We start from the raw sequence: 19,217 nt of genomic DNA on the forward strand, positions 1-19,217 counted from the left end.
TATTTTATTTTTCCCCTCCTCCTTCCTCTCCTCTTTGTCTCTCTCTTGTTGCATCATCATCTTGCTGCATGACTCACTTGCATGGACACTGGCTCACTGTATGGGCACTTGGCTCACTGTGCAGGCACTGGCTTGCCACATGGACACTGGCTCGCCATGCTGGCACTTGGCTCGCAATGCGGACACTCACGTGGGCACTCAGCTGCCACATGGGCATCTGGCTCACCATGCACGCATGCTTTCTTTTTTTCTTTTTTACCAGGACGCCCCAGGGATCAAACCCAGTCCTCCCATACGGTAGGCAGAAGTCCATCACCCAAGCCATATCCACTTCCAAATAATATCTTTTAGTGGTTAAAAAGTAGAGGAAGAAAGTCAGAATACTTTATAAACAATAGTAAAAAGTGTACAAATCATACGAATGTATAATTCAAAGACTTTTCACAAAGAAAACACACCCATGTAACTAGGAACCCACTCAATGAAGACCATCACCAGCATCCCAGAAGCCTCTTTCATGCCCCCTTCCAGTCATACCTCACTTCCAAAAACAAGCATAATCTTGACTTCTAACACCATAGATAAGTTTTACATTAAAAAGTACCCTGTTGTTTCATAATAATTTTAATATTCTCTCGGGATAGCTTAAATAGAAATTATTACTACCCCAAATTAGAATTGTACCAACAAAAATATGAGTATTTCAATACTTTGAAATAGCACAGTATAATGGAAGATGGTACTGTAATCACTTGGCTTAAGAAGACTGAAGAGTGTTAAGGTTGAAGTGTTGAGAGGATCACCACCGTGGGCCCTCAAGTTGGCAGGGTATCAGAGGAAGGGTGAAGTCAAGATCTCTGAGCCAAGTGTTGATGTCATGAAGGAAAAAGTGAGGTGAGCAAGTGATTGTGTCCAAGGGAGAAATTGACAAAAGTGAGCAGCACAAACTTCAGACATTAATGAGTGAAGGCAATAAAGTGGTTGTCAGAATATGGCAGTGGGGAGCACCTTGGTCCATGAGGGAAAATTGGTAGAAGAAGGAGCAGCACTTTGATTGCCATAATAGGAAATGCTAATTGAGAAGACGGGTTGGTTTGATTCCTATAGAATGGGAGGTACACTGACACAGTGGAGGGTACCCACTCTTCGTGTACATGGTCCAAGTTTTGTGGAAGTCCTCAACACAGTGATCTAAAAGAAAGGCCCCAAACAATCCCTTTCATATGGATTATATAAGGTAATTTCCCTCTTATAGTGAGGTTACCTAAACATTTTTGTCTTATTGACACTTTGGAAATGAAAACAATGGATTGTCTCAAGGAAGAGGCAACATTTTAAATAAAATTTCGAAGGTTTATTGACTCCTGAATCTCATTCATTCACATATGCCTATGTACATTTCAGGTTAAGAACTCCTGGTTTCAGGAAAATGTGTATTTGAAAAAAATCGCATGTCGAGTGAGGATATTTATTGAAACATTAAAGACAGTCTAGTTGGAAAAGGACTGGATTTAAAGCCAGAAGTCCTGACTAAATGCATGAGCTTGGGAAAAGCCTTTATGCCCTAGAGGTTAATTTTCTCATCTCTAGGATAAAAATAGCTCATGGGTGCGGACACCCCTCGGGCTGAAGCGTGGTTTGCTGGCCTGTTAGGGGAGCAGCCGCGGTAGGCCAAGCCGCTGCCCCCATAATAGGGTGGCTGGTCGGACTCACCGCCACCCCTGAAGGGAGCTCGGCATGGGCGCAGAGTGCCCTCGGGTCTCCCCTTCTCGGCAGCCATGCTTCCGCGGCCGCCCCTCCTCCCGGATGGCGCCACACGATGCCTGTGGGGCGGCACCCTTCTTCTTCTTTCTCCCTGCGCAGGCGCAGGGCGGAAAAATCCAGTCTGCCCTTTTCCCTCCCCCCGACAGCAGAAACAGCCAGGCGTGGGAGGGAAACTCAAGTCTGCCCTTTACCCCAGCAACAGCAGCCACCAATCCCTAAGCCCTGCCACTTCCCCCAGCAACAGCGACAGCCAATCCCTAACCACCACCCCTCCCCCGTCCAGTACCGCCCACTGACCTTTCGCCGGCAACCAATCAGAACAGGGCGTGGCTTCGACCAATCAGCCTTCCCCAGCCCCTATAAAACTGTTGCCTCTCCCTCAATAAAGTGGACTTGTGTGTTTACCTTGTCTCCGCGGTAGTTTTTTTGCCGTGCGCCCTCCAGTCCTGAGAGCCCCCGACAAGGGCCTGGCCTCCCTTGTCCCCAGTTCGTCGCCTGCTTCTCCGGGCGACCCCTTCGTCGCCGGCTTTGCCGGGCGACCCCGTCAGCCGAACCGCGCAACCCCTGTGAGACCGACCCCTCGTCTGCTGCCGGACCGACCCCTCGTCCCAAGTGGGACCGACCCCTCGTCCAGAGCTGGACCGACCCCTCGTCTGCAGCCAGACCCCACCTCTACCGACCGAGCGAACTGTCGCACATGGGGGTTAGTAGTCATTCTTCCTACCTCTTAGAAGCAAATGAAATGAGGGGAAAGTGCTTAGAAAACATCAAAACACCCTACAAATATCAACATTCATGTTGGGCTTCTGTCTTATTTGTTGTATTATTCATCTACAAGAATCCAGCTTTGCTTAGAAACTAGAACACAATGTGAGCAGGAAAACATCTTCCTTCTTTCCAATGGCAAGAAAATGGGTCAATCACTTTACCTATAATCAGTAATCAACGTTGGAAAAACAAAATAAATGCTTTAGTTCAAACAGATTTTTCTGTAGAAACTGTAAGTGGCCTGAATTATGAATCATGTGGCCAAAACCATCCTTTTACTTCAGATTTAGCCAAATTATAAATGATAGTAGCAAAAATTATACTGTGGCTATTTTTCCTTTTCCATCTTTCTTCCTAATTCCAGATTTCATCTTTTGGGTATCCTTACCCTACACTCCTGAAGGGAAAAACTAAGAAAATTTGGGGTTGCCTTGTGTGATAAATGGCAATAAAACACTTTGTTAGAGAAAGCTTGATAGCAAAAATCTATTTATCTATTTAAGCAAGGTGTGATCAGATACCACATTTAGCAGCAATTAGGCTTAACTCAGTTTTTAAGACATTTAGGAGGTTGAAATTAGTCTAATAAGGTTTTTTGGGAATAATAATGGAGATGGAAGGTAAAATAAGAGGAAATCAGAGAAAGGAGAGGGAAGAAAAGAGAGAAGGAGAAAACAAGAAGAGGAAGAAAAGGAAAAGAGGGGGAGGAAGAAAATCAAGATGTCAACTATAATGTGGAAGACCAGAAGATACATGGAATTCTAACCCAATACACTGTATCTTTTATCTTCATTCAATACACTATATCTTTTATCTTCATTCAAGGGTTTATCAAGGGTTGACTGTGTCATGTAAAATGGGGAAATGTGAAAGATGTATTATAATATAAGATAATGCAATTCTTTTCATATATAACAATATATGACTATACCAGGTAATCCAGTGGTCCTGGTAGAAGAAATTCAAATATGCTTCTCTAACGAATGAAATGTACAGCACCCAAATAAACAATATCAAGCAATGAGAAAAATGAGCATTCAGGTGTCTTTAAATCCTGGTTCCACTGGTAAAACCTGGGAAATTTACCTAAGCATTCTAAGACTCTGCTTTGTTTCCTTAAAACAGTGATACTCCTAGCACTAATCTCACAGGATCTTTTTGAGGATAAAATAAAGATAGTGTGTAAAAAGCCCTAGGCACAAATTAAGATACATTCAACAAGTTTTGACAAACAGTTGGAATAAGTACAAGAGCAGGAAGAAGCCTCTGAGAAAAGAGACTACACACCTGATATGCCACTAATTTGCTGTACAATCTTTAAAAGTCCACTGAGCAATGGTTTCCTCATCTATCAAAAGCTGGACTTCCAGTTCTAACATTTTAGGCCCATAGATCGTCAAACTTTTATTGACTTTTTTATTACTTTTTATTGACTCAAACCCGCAAAAAGGAATAAATTTTATAGACCAACTTGAACACATATCTGTTTCATAATAGAAATACTTAAACATTTTTACTCTACAGAATTTATGCTGATAATTCAGTTTATTCCATTTTATTTTATTAAAAATGTTGGTCACACTCACTAAATTGACCTCTGATGGAGTCTAAAATGCAATTTGAAAACACAGTGATCTAGAGCAGTGGTTGGCAAATTACTGTTTGTAGGCCAAATCCAGCCTTTTGCTTGTTTTTATAAATCAAGTTTTATTGAAACACAGCCATACCCATTCATTTATGTATTGTCTATGGCTGCTTTCATGTTCAAATAGTTGTGAAAGTGATTGCATAACCAGCAAAATCTAAGATATTTACTAACTATCCCTTTAAGAAAGTTTGATATCCCCTGAGCTAGTAGGATTATGACTTCTCAACTCAGAAAAATACACTGATAATATTAACCTTGTATCTTCTTTGAAATGTGACAAACACATAATCTTATGCCCATTTTAAATTAATGCATGTGAATACTGATGACAAAAATTTAGATTCTAGTAAATTTTATAAATGTGGCTCTGTACTACACTGATTTGAGGAATGTCCTTCCAAATAGTATGAAAGAATTACATATTCCCAGAGTCAGTTACCAAATCAATGGCTGCATCTAGACTGTGAAATGCTTTGAGCTCATGATTTGTGTGCCCTCAAACTTGTTACTACATTACCTACTTAGCAAAAAAGTATTTGCGCAAATTCCTTCCCTGGCAGATAACCTCTATCCAATGAACTGTAGAAAGGTATGCAGAATTACGTGACAAACTTTCGACATGAGAAAGGAAATCAGAAGCTTGAGAAATATTGATTTAAGGAGAAAGAGTTCAATCTTCATAGGAGGAATGAACTGTGCCAAGAAAAAGAAACCTCTCATACACAAATATGCCCAAAGAAATATCAATTAGAACTTCTAAAGTCCAAATCTAGATAGAGCTGTCAGGAGAAATAAAACAAGATCAAATCTGACCGGTGGGAAATATATTGATTAGCAAACTCAATTTCTCTGGTCATCTCTTTCATCTCTGCCACCTGAGACTGGATATTAAGAAAGTCTAGGAAGAAATGCAGGCTGCCCCAGAGAATGAGCTAGGGGTAGTTTGGAGACAGAGGGGAACTCACTATAAATTTCTGAAATATTAGGAAGGTTCACTTGTTATAGTCTTTATGTTCACCAGACTGACTCACCAGTGTCAGGAAAAAAAGTAAAAGCTTATGACTCCACTGAGTTTTGCTTTATTGATAATGGAGTCCTTCTGCATGAGGCAGTGATCAGCGTGCAGGAGTGCTTTCCAATTTAAAATAAATGACATGAAAAGGACATAATCATAGCCTTTTGTTTTCCAGAAATTGATGTGTAAAAATTGATTGGCAAAACTAATTTTTCAGAGGCTCATTTTCTCCATGTGCAATTAGACTTTGCCACTCTAGCTGTGAGGGTCTGTCAAGTTATTGAAACTCTCTCAGACTCATTTTGGTGCTTCTCCTCTCACAAGTGCTTCTGTATCTAATCTCTACCATCTTTCAGAATGGCTGTCTTAGTGTATGCCCTGACCATCCCTGCTTTTTGCCTTTAGTATCAGAATTTTCTGGTTTATCCTAATGGAGTTTCTTTTCCCACATACTCCCCGGTTATTTCTATTGGCTTCTATCACCCTTAGTTGACATCAAGATCCTCACCCAGGGTGCTGGATGTCTCTAATTTTCCACCTTTGCCTGTATCCATGTTCTTCATCATGTAGCTCTGCAGTCCTTCCTCCCAAGAGGAAGTCTCTGAAATACTTAGGTATAAATTAAATGAAACACATACAGGATAGGTACAATGAAAATTAGGATACTCCGATGAAAGAAATCAAAGATGATTTTAGTATTTGGAGAGAAATATTGTGATTCAGCTTAGTAAACATGCCAATCCTTCCCAAGAGATTTAACAGTTTCTATCAAAATCTCAGCAAGTTTCTTTGTAGACATAGAAAAGTTTATTCTAAAATTTACATGCACAGGGAAGGGTTGTAGAACAGCCAAAACAATTTTGAAAAAGGAGAGTAGGGTGGAAAGAATCCTCTCCCCAATGTTGATGCTTACTGTATAGCTGCAGTACTGATGATTATGGGGGATTGTCAGAGGGACAGAAAGACAAAGCAACAGAATAGAATAGGACATTCTGAAATAGATTCAAACAAATATGTCCAATTAATTCTTGACAAAGAGGTAAAAAATAATTCAACTGAGACATAATAACCATTTCAATAAGTCAAACAGAAGCAATTACATATACACTGACCAAGAAAGAAAACCTTTACCTAAACCTCACATCTTACATCAAAATGCTTTATGGACCTAAATGTAAAGCATAAAACCAAAACAAGTCCAGAAGAGAATAAAGGAAAAAATCTTTGGGACCCAGGACTACAAAAGGGGTTCTTACAATTCGCACCAAAGGCATGATACATATGAAGGAAAAAATATAAATTGGACTTCATAAAATTAAACCTTTGCTCTGTGAAAGTCCCCGTTAAGAGATTAAAAATGATAAATTACTGACTGGGAGAAAATATTTGCAAATCAGATATCCAACAAGCCTTTTTATCTAAAATTATAAAGAACTCTCAAAGCTCAATACTAAATAAACAAATTATTAAACTAGAAAAAGGGGAGAAAGTGTTGCTGTAGATTGAATCGTATCTTTCACAAAAGGCACATTCAGGTCCCAATCCCTGGTGGTCCTGTGGGCATAAGCTCATTTGCCAATATGAACTTTGAAGATATTATTAGTTAAGACATGCCAAAACTGAATGAGGGTGGACCTTAATCCAATTTGGCTGAAGTCCTTAAAGCAAAGGAAATTGGACACAGAAAGAAAGCCACAGGTAGCAGCCAGAGTATGAAAGTCAACAGAATCCAGAATAGAAAGGAGAAGATGCTGCCATGTGCATTCCCATGAAATGGGAAAGTTAAGGAACCCCAAAGACTGCTGGCTGGCCAGAAAATACCAATAAAGCAAGCCTTCTGGCCTCTGAAACTGTGAGTCAATAAGTTCCTGTTGTTAAGTAAATCCATTGAAATGTATTTGTTTTAGCAGCTGGGAACTAAAATAGATATGTATTGACATTTCATTCAAGATGACATACAAATGGCAAATAAGCACATGAAAAATGCTCAACATCATTAGCCATTAGAGAAATGTAAATTAAAACCACAAGGAGATTTCACCCTCCCCATACAGGGCTCACAAAAATGATAAAGAGTAATAACATCAAAGGCTGAAAAGGATGTGGGAAAATAGAATCCCTCTTACATTGCTGGTGGGAATGAAAAATGATATAGAAACTCTGGAAAACAGTTTAGCAGTTTCTTATATAAATAAACATACAACTACTATACAACCAGCAGTTATGCTCCTGGGAAATTATCTCAGAGAAATTAAGAATTATCTTCGCACAAAAATCTGTACATGAATATTTATAGCATTTTCACTCATAATAGCTCCAAACTGGAAAAAAACACACATCTTTCAAAGAGTGAGTGGTTAAACCATTTGTGTTATGTCCATAGCATGGAATACAACTCAATAGTAAAAATGAACACTCTTGGTACATACATGCAGCAACTTGGATGAACCTCAAGGAAATGATGCTGAGTGGTAAAAGCCAATCCCTAAAATATGCATACTGCATGATTCAATTTATGTCACACTCCTAAATAACATAATTATAGAGATGGAGAAGAAATTATTGATTGCCAGGGGTTAGAGATGCAGGGGGAGGAGACAAGTGTGACTATAAAGGAAGACCTAGAGGGAGTCTTGTGGGGATTGTTATGGTGCTTACCCAAGGACATGAGCTAAATCTGCATAAAGGTACACACTGGCTCATCCATACACACATCCAAATGAGTGCATATATACTTGGCAAAATCTGAAAAATCTCTATGAATTGTACCAACGCTAATTTCTTGGTTTTGATTTTGTACTATAGCTGTGTGAGATATTAACTTTGGGGCAGCCTAGGGGAAAGGTGCAGAGATATTACTTCTTTCAAAATTAAAAGCTAAATAAATTGAAAATCTGTTTATCAATAGACATGATAAAGTGAAAAGATAAATCATGGAATGGGAGAAGATGAAGGATATCTTTATATCTTTATATAAATGACCAAAAAATAGGAAGAATTCCTACAAATTGATAAGGAAAAGACAAACTAATTTTAAAAAAGAACAGAGGATGAGAAAAGACAATTTCAGAAAAGGAAATTGACAAATATGAAAAGCTAACTAAAAGTCACTGAAAATCAAGTAAATGCAAAATTAAACAATAATGAGACACCAATTAGTTTCCAACAATGAAAAATAAAAAGTAAAATGACAATTTATATGGGTAAATTTGTAATGTATGTAGATTCTGTCTAAAAATAGGAAAAAAACTTTTTAAAAATGATTTAGTATGTGTTCGTAGAACTGAAATAAGTCTGGGTACACAGATCATGGTATTTTTAATAGGATATTCAATGATTACACAATTATACACTTGGAAGAAATCAAACAGATTATTTAAAATCTACTTAGAAGTTGCTTTTATATCTATCCAAATACATAGATACCATATTTTCCATTTTCTTCCCAAAGTAAGCGAGTAAGTTTTTAGCAGATGAACACTTGGAGGACTTTACACTTCTTTGTATTTGCTGAGTTACACAGTGGTGCATTAAGAAAAAAAAAAATACAGAATTAGGTTTAGTAGAAACATCTGCAAGATTGATTATTTGTTGAGAAAAAAACAGAAATGGGCTAGTCTGACATGCTGTTCATGGAAGTGAAAAGAGCAAAAGCTAGAACTTTGGATGTGCAAGAATGGACAGCTGAATATGGCTGAATATGGCTAATGGAACACATAACTTGCAGGAAGCTAGGGGATAATACAAATCAAAACTATAATGAAAACCATATCACAACTTCTAGAATAACTACTATTTTAAAAATGGAGAATAACAGGTTTTGAGGAGGATATGGAGAAAGAGGGATACTCGTTCATTGTTGATGGGGATATAAAATGGTGTAACCCCAGTGGAAAACAGTTTGGTAGTTCCTCAGAAAGTTAAGTACAGCAGTACTTCAAGTTATATACACAGAAGAATTGGAAGCAGAGACTGGAACAGATATTTGCACACTAATGTTCATAGCAGCATTGTTCAAAATTGCCAAAGGATGGGAGCAACTTAAGTGCCCATCAACAGATGAATGGATAAACAAAATGTGGTGTATACATACAAGGGAATATTACTCAGTCGTAAATAGAAATGAAGCTCTGATACATGTAACAACATGGATGAACGTTGAAGACACCATGTTTGAATGAAATAAGTCAGACATCAAAGGATAAATATTTATGATCTCACTGACATGAAATAATTATTAATAAAATAAGCAAATTCATGGAGTCAGAAACTAGAATACAGATTACCAGGGGCCAGGGTGAGGATAGGGAATGCTTGATTGATACAGAATTTCTGTTTGGGATGATGGAAACGTTTTGAAAATGGATGGTGGTGTTGGTAGCACACTTTGTGAACATAATTAACAACAGTGAATTGTATACTTGGAATGTGGTTAATAGGGAAATTTATGTTGTGTATACATTATTAGAATAAAACTTCAAAAACAACATAGGACTGTACAATGCAAGCAGCAAACCCTCACGTAAACTATGGACTATAGCTAAAATTATCATAATATTCTTTCATTAATTGTAGCAAACTTACCACATTAATGTTAGGTGTTAAATAATGGGCGCAGGGCATAGCAGAATTCTGCATTTTATGAAGGATTTTTCTGTAAACCTACAAATTTTCTGATTTAAAAAAATTTACATATCCCCCCTCAAAAAAAAAATAAAAAAAGAAGTTAGGCAATAAAGGAATTGAGTTGGCCCTCTATAAACAAAGGGAGTGATTTGATCTGTCTTACCAGCATGTAATAACTAGCGTCCATGTTTGCTTTCTTATCCAACGGAAGAAAACTTAACTGCTGGTAAGATATGAAACAGCTCCTCAAAACAAAACTTTACAAGTACCCAGGTACTAAACATTATGTTAAATGTTAAACGACTAATTGTAGCAACATATGCCTAGTATTGTTTGCTATGGTTTTTCGAAGAAATATTCTTACTGTTCTATTTAAACCTCACCTTGGCAAAGAGCAGACTTTGGGTCAAAATTATTCCTGGGCTCTCAGTCATGCCAACTGATGTCAATGCCTGGGAAAATGCAAAAGAAACTGAAGGAAATAGACTTGACTCTTGAGTTGGGATAACCTGTTCTCTCAAAGGCTTGGGGCATCTTTTCCTCACAGGGAGGGAAGCAAAGTAATTTCAGAGTGTGAACGCTGATGTTTTTCAGGAAGCCACTTCAGGCCCAAGGCATCTCTCAGGCTTGAGAAGTAGCCTAAGCGGAGGAAGGACTGGTCAAGGGAAAACTGGGGCTTCTGCTGCCTAAGCGTGGTCTATGTGCCACAATTAAAATTCCGGGACAAGTAGTGACTAGGCATGTCCATTTCAGCTAACACTAACCTGAAAAGGTTTTGCTTGCTTTTCTTTCTATCCAAATCTGGAGGAAGTTGCATCTAAAGGACAAAAGTCCCCTTTTTAATGCTGAAGCTGCAGATATCTTCCAAAGGCACTAGATGAAGTACTCTGGCAGTCCCCTGCTAAAGCCACTGAAGCTGCCCTCCCACTGTTTTCCGGTTCCCTTTGGAGGATCAGGAAAAGAGGAGTTTGTCCCAGGAATGCTGGAAAAGGTGGGCCGGAGAAAATGCAGAAAGCCAAACGTTTGCTCCAAGTCACTAAAGAATTTAGCGCTGCCTGGAACCTGAGGAGCACAGGGGAGATGAGCATACCAACCCCCAAAGCCGGAGCTGGCCAAGCCCCGGGCAGGCGGCAGGAGACGAGACCTGTCCCCAAGCCCGCCCCTTTCCCAAGGCCACAATTGCCACAACACATGGAATGAGACACTGAATGATGATAAACCCCATAGATGTTCATGAGACGTGGTTTGGTCTGGCTCTTTACGCAGATAATCGGACTCCTGTTAACATTATTGGGAATTCTACTCAGTTTCCTAATAGTAACATTAGCTCAAGCATATTACCTAAGTCAGAACTTTGTACCACATACCAGATGAGATCTGAAGCAGAAAGGAGCTAAATTGGAAACTCCATCTATCAAGCCACCGAATCTTTTGATACATGTTCCAAACACAGAGGGTTATTGGGGGAAATACGAAAAGTAATGCAGGAAAAGCACATTCTTAAATTGCCAACACTCATTTTCCAGAGATACAATTTTATTTGAGGCTTCAAGCAATATATGGAAAGAGGTGAGTCATGCATAAGTAATGTCCTTAGTTCCATAATTGTACCCTGTTAGAAAGGGTGTGTGCATAGTGAGCAAAGTGACAAGCCCATCAGCTTTTATACCTAACTCTGTCTATATAGTGCGTAAGAAAGTCTCATTTAAATTTCTTTTTTGTATTGTTAAAAAGGCAGATTGGTTTTATTTGGAAAACCTAAGACAAACTAGCTCTTCCACTGAGGATGAAGTTTCTCCCAAGAGTAATTTATGAAATAATGCAGCCGCCTCGTTCTTTAAAGGGATTCTTATCTTCTGGAATACCCTTCACCAGGGGATCCTCTCCAGATCGTTCTTCAATATAGTTTTTTATTTCTTCAGAACATTTGGACACCTTAAGAAAAAAATAAATAAAAGAATGAATAAGATGAGTTTTGATCAAACTGTGTGTCAACACCCTTTAGTGAAATAAATATAATTGGGTGCAAACAATATTTGAAAAATGAAATGTTTTATATACAGTGATGCAATCTCTGTGAAATATATTTCTTACTATTGGTCAGAGTCAAAAAAGTTTGAAAGTTACTGCATTTAATGGGTCATCCCCAGAGTTCTCTATCCATTGTGCCCAACATGATTTCCATCCTCTGCTAAAGAAGCATCCACAATATTTTAGGAACTAAAATACACCCCGATTTCAATTTTCTGGGCTTACAGGTGCAGAAGTAGATTATTCCCAAATGTTTTGGGGTATGTCCTGCCTAAATTCTCACTTAATATGAGTATGTGCCATGCTTTGGAATTTCACAAAACGATAGAACCATTAGAGAACACCTGACTCTGGAAAGGTTGGAGCTGCCCAAACATCCCAACCTGTGTCTGCTAAAAATCCCTGCCACTGCGTGGGAGCAATGATCATAATAAATAATAAAGGGTTTATCTGGCCCTTTTTAGGCCTACCTAAGACCCTTGTGTTTAAGTAATCAATGTAAACTTGGACAAAGGTTAATTTCCAGTTTAAATTAGAGAAAGAATTGGAGAGTTTCTTCAAGACGTCTAACTTTAATCTACAGGTTGCAAGAGTGAGTAAAAAAAAAAAACAATATAAAAAACAATAAAAAAAACTACAGGTATGTGTATAGCAGGCTTATTTCAATGCTGTAAACATTTATGACATGAAAGAATGAACTGTGCAAAAATGTATCTGAAAGAAGAACTGAAAAATAAAAATAATTTTTTGAGTCAGAGCTTTAGGATTTAGGAAAGTTTAAAATCACCTAATGTTAATATCTTTTAAATAAGAAGCACCACATTTGCTTTGTTCCCTATAGACAGTTTTCCCAACCCGCTTTTATTGGACTACTAACCCCGAGGGATCTCTGGAAAAAAAGAAAAAAAGGAGAGAGAAAGGGGTTAGTGGCTTGTATTATCAGTAAGAAATTAGAAGTGAAAATAACAAAGTCCCCAACAAACTTTAATGGAGACCTCTTAAAACCAGGCCATGCTCTCACATAATTTGCTCTCATATAATTTGTAATCTAGATGAGGGATCTTCAAATATTTTTTTATGGTTCACACTAAAACATGTTAGCATATACACCCCACAGGTATATTAATATTTACTTATAAATAGACATAAATACCACTGTATTAATACATAATGCATAATTATAAAACATAAACTTAAAACTAAATAAAAAATAAACTTAATATTTTACTCCCACACCCCATTGTTAAGGCCGCTGTCTAAAATTTAAAACTAGGTCAAGTAGTTACATGATTAAAATCTTTTCAAGTACCCTTCTTTCAGATAAGATTTGCTGTCTAATGTTGTTGACGTGCAAAGTGTATGCACTCTAAAAGAATTCTTAGAATTGATGATACAAGTCTCCATTACTTGGGGTCTGTGGCCGCTGAGAAATTTTCGAATGAGATTCATGTTCCCCAAATTGAGTCTTTATTTACAGAGACACCATTAGATTTCAAGAGGTCTTAACCTCCAGAAGTGATTAATTGCTCCTCTGATGTGATGCATTTCCTTTCATGATCAGAGGATATGTTTGACCAGCAGCTAGCTGGAACCAGAATTCAGCCTGTGAATTTTGTGTCCTTGATCTGAACTGTATTAACAATTCTTTCCAATAAGGAAGGAATAATGGAGCTCGTTAGTCTCCCTGGATCTCAGTTTTTCCAATCTTAAAGTGAGGGAGTTGAATGATCTCTAAGGGCCAAAATGCTTGTGTATTACTAACACCCTGCAATTCAAAGTATATAATAAAATATGCTTGTAGATTATTATTAAGACTTAAATGTATTTCCTTCCATGCCCTAAAAGATGTACCTGAGAGTTTTCTCTACACTTGGGGTTTCCTGAGTTGAAAAGTTGATGCAGCAGGGTGTGTCCTCAGGGGTTGGGATGGCTGTCAGGGACAACATGTTAATGAATGACACATTTAATATCCACATAGTCCACTGCATCCAGGCACCTGCCCAATATCTAATTTTAATTTAAAATAAGCAGAAGACACGTTTCTTCTTCCCTTTACTTTCTGCATAGTGATAAAAATATTAAGATATTGCAGCTTTACACAGGTGATACTGTACTTCAGAGTAGGCAACTCTGTTTAATATATAACCTGTAAGCTTCATTGTGCGAAAACACAAAGTGACCAATACCATTCTGGACTGTGGGCTTTGAGTCCATGAAATAGCTCCTTAAGATTTCAAGAAACCAGTCTATTGATTGGGTTCTTGTAAATTTTTTCCATTTAGAAACATTGGAATTTTTTAAGTTTCAAAACCCTCAACTTGGATAGAAAGACATCCCACTCTCAATTCTAGTAAAAGCAACGGGTTTGGAAGTGAAATACTGAATTTGAGAAAAGAATGTTTTGAAAAGGAATAGTCAGGAGAGCCTACATTTTCTAATCATCCCTCAAAATGTGCATTCTGAATAACAAGGCTCTTGTCAGTTAACGGATTTATCATAGCACCTGGAACAGAAGAGCAAGTAAGTATATTTACAATATTTGCTTCTTTTCCCTTATTTGAGATTGATTTCTAGTATTTAACCATAGAGAAATAAAATCGTTTCAAATTTTTCTTGCTGTGGAGACAGAATTAGATAATGTCCCTTTAAAAATATCTACCTCAAAGCCTATCTCTACACTACAGGTTGCCTGAATTGAGTAAGAAAGGAAGAAATATTAGTATTTTAATGAAGGCCACTATTACCTGTAAGAAATTGAAGTAAAAACTACAGGACCTCCTCCAACAAATTTCTGTGGAGGCATCTTAATTCTGGGGCATATGTTCTCACTGAATTTGTCGTCCATATGAGTAGTCTCTAAAACTTTCTAATGGCGATCACTAAAAAATATTTTCAGGTACACTTCAATAAATATATAATTATTCACAAAAAAAATACTACTGTATTAGTACATTATGCATATTTACAAAAAAACTGGAAATGATGAGGTTTACAAATAAATAAAAATAAAAGTTCTAATATTTTATTCCCAAGCCCTCAGTGGATTGTCTTTTGCACACCACTGTAGATCACTGGTGAAGTTCAAAACTAGGTAATATAGTTTGACGATTTTAAAATTTGGTAAAAAAAAAAACCTTAAAAAAGTACTATTTTTTTTAAACAATGAAAAAGATCAAAACTAAGTAGGCATGTGCCTTTTCCTACAACTGAGGTTTTAAAAGTAACTGTCTAAAAGAAGGCAGGATTTCATGTCTGCTTCTGCCCTTCTAAGCGCCTTAAATTATATTCCTCCGACCCTTGCTGTCTCCCTTAGGAGGGGGCATGTCTCCATATCAACTGGCAGTTTCCAGGCACCCCAAAGCCCTATTTCAGGCGAATCTGCAGGAGAAAAACCTATTCGTTTCGCTATTAAAAACAAACAAACAAAAAACCGACAAAGCTGCCCTTGGTTCATTTCAGAGAAGGAAATACTCTGGAACAGCCAATTTACCTGTTGTCTCTGCAACTTCACTTCTTTGCGGAGTTGCTCAACTTCCATTTTCAGCTTTTCCTTCTCTGGCAAGTCTTCGATGTGAAGGGCAGGCATCTTTGCACCAGAACCGGGCTCAGGGATAGCTCAGGAGCTGGAGGCGCTTTGAAGTGCCGCAAACCGCAGTCACGTCGGAAATAGCTGCGGAGCCTTCCGACGCGCGCGGAGGCGAGGACGAGACTGCCTCCCGCGGCGGGGGTCCCGGCTCCCCAGGGCTCGGGCTGCCTCCGGGACGTCTCCTAACTCCAGCCGTCCCCAGGTCCTCGGAGCTTTAAACCCCTTTGTCTTTTTCTCAAGTCCGCACAACTCCAGGAAGCCGGTCCCAGGACCAAGCGTAGGGGGCAGCCCAGCGGCGGCCCGAGCCCCGCGAGGCCCTCCCTCTCCGGCTGCGCCGAGGTGCCGCCCGGGCGCCCGCGCTCCAGACCCTGCCACGCCCGCGCGCCCCGGCCCCGCTGCGCCCCGAGGGCTGGGGCTGTGCTAGCCCACTTTCCTGCCGGGACAACAGAAGTTTTACTTTTTGTTCTTTTTTTGTTGTTGTTCCCAAGCCACATCCGGGTTTTGTTTTTGAAACAATTAAAAGAAGGACACTACCCAGCAGGAAATAACGGCCCTTTGCCTCTCCAAGAGCTTTAAAAGTATAGCGTATCTAACCTTTCCCCGGTTGTATAGGTGCGTACTGTGGGGAATGTGGAAGTTTAAGAGAAGGACCAAGAGGAAAATGAAACAGCTTTAATCTCAGAGACACTCACTTAGAGCCCTGTTGATAAACAGCAACTCAGTCTATTAAACGCCTGAGAGGGATTTATAATTTGGGGGACGGGGGGAAGGATATCAGGCTATGGCTATTGTTTTTAACGTACACGGCCATTTTCTGTGATTAAATAATCTTCTACATCCTCACCAGCAGAGTTTCTATTCTTTCTTGAGAGGAATGTTTTGTAATGAGTAGAGGATAGCAGGATGATACAAAAAGGGAGAAGGCAGAGATCTTAAAAGTTCTTGAGAGCCTCTCCATTCCCCATCCTCCAAAGTTTAGATGATACTTGACACCAAGGATTTTGAATTCCTAGCTCAAGCAACTTTCTGGATGTAGGGAGTGGCTTCATTTAGCATTGAATTCTCCACCTTCCGAAAAGCACTATTCATCTCCTACCTCTTGATAAAACCAGGAAGAGTGCCAAAGTGTAAAATGTTTATATGCAGTCTAAACTTTCCTTTTGACTGTAAACTAAAACCATGTTCATCACGTTAAAAAAAGACTAGAAAAAAATTAAAACATGATTGTAAGAAGTCAAGTAGTCAGTTGTTTCTGTTTCTCTCCAGATGCCCTCCTGACTATTGAGTCAGATGCCGGTGAAAAATGGAGACATGAACTGAATATTTCAGAGCACTTGCCCTTATGTACCCGTAAATCACTCCCTGTTCTGTAAGAAGTTTTTGTTTGTTCTTAGTTTATCCCCAGTTTCCACCAACTTATCCTGAACAAATATACTGGAAGGAAAAGAGCAATAAACTACTTAAGGAGTATTCATGCATTGGCTGACATGAATACTCTGACATCACTGGAAAAGTCACTTAAATTTTTCAGGCTTTGGGCTTTCTAATTTGTAAGATGTGTCATGGGGGCAAGGGAAGAGGTGGATCAGCTAAGATATATTGTGTCTTTAATTGTATTTCTGTATATATATACATATATATATATATGATAGATCACGTCCACAAAGAAAAATATTTAGGCACTTCTTTTTTTGTATTTGAAATACCATGCATTCCAAATTTTCTCAGACTCAGAGAAGCTTGGTCATGGGCCAGAGCTATCCCTGTCAGTAAGCAGTGAGCCAAGACAACATTCTACATCTGTCTTTAGAACCATTATATTTTTATCATTTCCCACTACTTAAATTTTTAAAGTTGGTTAAAATAGTTTAAATAAATTAGTAAAAATAGTTAATGTGAATGTAGCTTAAGTCGATCAAGTTCAACAACTAAATTAAGTAAGTTGGTTAAGAAAATTAATGAGAGTATGTTTGTACCAAATCATAAAAATAGAATTATTTGGGCCTGAAAATTTCTTCCCTGTGAAATCATCTGGTCTCTTTCAGTGATAAATATTTATAAACCCAATGTAGATATTAATCCCAGCTTTTCACATAGCCTCTTTAGTTGATATGGCGTATTCTTTGTTCTTTAAGTTTTTTCCTACAGTGTTTTGTGACATTAGAAATGAAATACATATTATTGATCTAGTTTTTTGAAATTTTATTATTACCAAAATAATTCAAATCCTACGTATTATTAAGGAACTTGATTAAAATAATTGGAAAATGCTAAAATCCAGTGGCTACACAGCATTCTGAAAAATGTTGGTTGTTGTTTAGTTTTAAATGTTAAAATGGTAGGGCCACTTTTGTTTTGCTATAAACAAAAGAATATGTTGGCCCCTGTCCCTAGGCATGGAGTTTACCTCCTAGGGAGCAACCATACATAGTAAACAAAGGTATTGAGTAAATAAATTTTAAATCCTTACTAGATGTGCTCAAATGCAGTGTTAACTTTTAATTTATATTTTATGTATTATCGCTGATGAAAATTATTTTGCAAAATAGTGTGACTGGAAACCATTCTGCTGTAAAAAGTAGTGTAGTCAGAAACCAATTAGCCCACTGTCTTTTTTATTTTAGGAGATACCAGGGATTGAACCCAGGACTTCATACATGGGAAGCAGGTACTCAACCACTTGAGCTACATCTGCTCCCCTGGAATACTATCTTTTAACAAGCATTTGTTAAATGCTTTTAACTAGCATTTTAAAGAAATCTTCTTAATAAAAATGAAATTAACCATATATGTCTTTTCACTTTTAAATATTTAAAAAACTTGAAATTTTTACTTTGGTATGCAAAAAAAGGAAAAGCAATTTTTTTACTATGTGATTACATGACCATGTGTTAAGTATATTGTTGAAAATTCATGAGAAAAACTACAAGAAAATATTGAAGGCAGTTATATTTGAGTTGATTTAATACTACTTGCTCCCAAAATAGACATGTGTTCTGATAACACTTTATGTTATGATTTGGCAAGACATATATTCTCCCCTGCCTCTTTAGAAGAAAATAATTTCTGTTCTAAAATTTTTAAAGTAACAGGTGACTCTTTAGGTCATTAAAATGATGGTTTCTTTAAGGAAGGTATTTAACACACATTTCATGTACTCTTGGTTCATTTAATATTTGGTTTATTATTACAATTACATAGAAATTCTCATGAACTCACCTATTTCCTGAAATATTCCTTTTCTAGATGAAGACAAGATGAAGTCACAGGATGATCTGCTCTGATTATTAACAACTGCTTAAAAATCATTATGTCAAAATTATTCATGTATCAATTTACTGTTAATACAGACTTTAATTCTTATCACAGATAATTACTCATTTTTGTTACCCACTTTTATATTTTACTAATATTAATACTGTCTTTTAAGAATAGGAATTTTGGTTATTACCTTTGTTTTGAAATCTGGCTAAAATCAAATCAGTCCAAATTAAAATAATAGTGAGTTTTAGTTTTCTTGCTAATGCTTGAATCAACCAGTGTGTGTGTGCAATGTGCAGCCATAAAGTACAAGCAGCTCAAATGATATATTGCAGCTGGTATGTAGAATAACTCGTTTTCACTAATGCTATCAGGAGCTTTGTTGAAGGGCCAAAAACTAAACTAAGGTCCTGGCTAGAATGTATTTTGTTTCCCTGTAGTCTTACCTCATTCCCTATAACCTAGTAGTCCCTGGCCTTGAAATAACAACTTCTGAAAAAAAGTCACTGCCAGTTGAA

At 37.8% G+C, this 19,217-nt stretch overlaps 1 long non-coding RNA gene across 1 annotated transcript; it reads left to right on the forward strand.

Annotated features, from left to right (window-relative positions):
* Window positions 1-13,836: 13,836 nt before the first annotated feature.
* On the forward strand, window positions 13,837-18,902 carry LOC131278501 (uncharacterized). The gene is made up of 3 exons (XR_009185827.1): window positions 13,837-14,372; window positions 18,063-18,106; window positions 18,685-18,902. It is a non-coding gene; the product is annotated as an uncharacterized lncRNA (long non-coding RNA).
* Window positions 18,903-19,217: the final 315 nt, after the last annotated feature.

Source organism: Dasypus novemcinctus, chromosome 5, assembly GCF_030445035.2.
Source record: "Dasypus novemcinctus isolate mDasNov1 chromosome 5, mDasNov1.1.hap2, whole genome shotgun sequence".
In the NCBI taxonomy this organism is placed as follows: Eukaryota; Metazoa; Chordata; class Mammalia; order Cingulata; family Dasypodidae; genus Dasypus; species Dasypus novemcinctus.